The sequence below is a fragment of the Echinococcus granulosus genome, assembly GCF_000524195.1.
Source record: "Echinococcus granulosus chromosome Unknown EG_S00386, whole genome shotgun sequence".
Lineage (NCBI taxonomy): Eukaryota > Metazoa > Platyhelminthes > Cestoda > Cyclophyllidea > Taeniidae > Echinococcus > Echinococcus granulosus.
Genome location: NW_020170765.1, coordinates 1488 through 2974, shown reverse-complemented (window position 1 = coordinate 2974; position 1487 = coordinate 1488).

Below are 1487 nucleotides of genomic sequence, written 5' to 3'. Positions count from 1 at the left end.
GCTATGGATTAGTTTTTTAGAGATAAGTTATGGTAATTTTCGCCATCTAATTATCACTGCCTTGAGATTAATGCACCAAAAATTACCATCCAAAATGTTCCTTGTGTTAGCAATTCAGGTTTGGGAAACCAAACTATCGCAAGTTGCAGAAAAATTTGGTTTTATAAAGTACTACCTTTTAGTTTACAGTGTCTCCGCAATTTATGTTAGTTTCGCCACTGTCATTTGCCTTTGACCTCCGTTACCAGTTAACCAAATCGAGGTGGAGCCAATTTAACTTGCTTGTCTAATTAGTTTGCGTGAAGAAGAATCAGAGAGGAAAAAAGTTGCATTCAAAATAGGTAGAAAAATGATAAATTAAGAAGTCAGTCTCAATGCTTTTTACACAACTTTGTACTGCAGTAAATAGTACTGTTGATCTTCGTCAAGCATTAGGCGTTGAAGACAGATTTCATGAGATAATGAAAAATAACCCTAAGTATAGAATTGAAGTCCATGCAAACGTATCCTCTAACGACACAGTAGGCGACTTGGTAAAGCAGTCCAAACCACCGCCGAATTGAGGTTTAGTGATCAAAGTAGGCTCAATTTCTGCTCCAAACCAAAAACATAAAATAAATCTTTATCATTACTAATAGTTAGATTATAATTAATCTTTCTGCACGGCATGATTTGATAAAGCCCTAGTTATCGTCATTTGCTACGACACGTCACATATATGTGACTTGACAAGAATGGTAGTTGTGATGAGTCGAACGTTTCATAATGCAACTTTAATCAGAAAGAGGACCTAATTTAGAACCGGTAATGATAATGTCCATTTAAACAACTCTAAAAGCAGATTTAATATCCAGGCCTGTATTTTTATCCTCCTCAACATTAACTGGGGCCAGATGCTTGTCCTAGGCTAGTTTAAAGCTACCAGGTAGACCAATTGCAAGTTGTTCTATTTAGGTATGTTTTAGTCAATTTTTGGAAATTTGAACACAGCCAAACAGCATAATCTTAACAAACCAAAAACTTGGCCTTGAAAGTATATGGACCAGTAAGAAAACATCCGTAAATTTGACAAGTACGTATTTCATGGGTTTCAGTCACCCAAACACTCTTCGAGCACGCCTTCACTTCTCTGTGTCACCTTGGACTGGACCCGTTCCTACGGTTAACCTCCCGTGGTGTAAGAGTAATACCCACGAGCCAAATGTACCAGTAATCTAGTTTTGATTTAACTAAAATATACTTGATCGCAATGCCACTGATCCCTCTAGACACTTCTACTAGACCTGGAATTTGTGTGGGAAGTGTATTTGGGGCTGAGGGCTGTGCTAGCCATCAACTATGGCAACAGCTAGTCATGGGAATAATGCTTCAGAAGTGGCGTCATGCAACAAACTACGGAATTTAACTTTGCTTTGTAATGAAAATGCTTTGCTTTCATTCGCTCATACTACGTTATTCACACATCAGAACTGCCTAGCCATATCTGC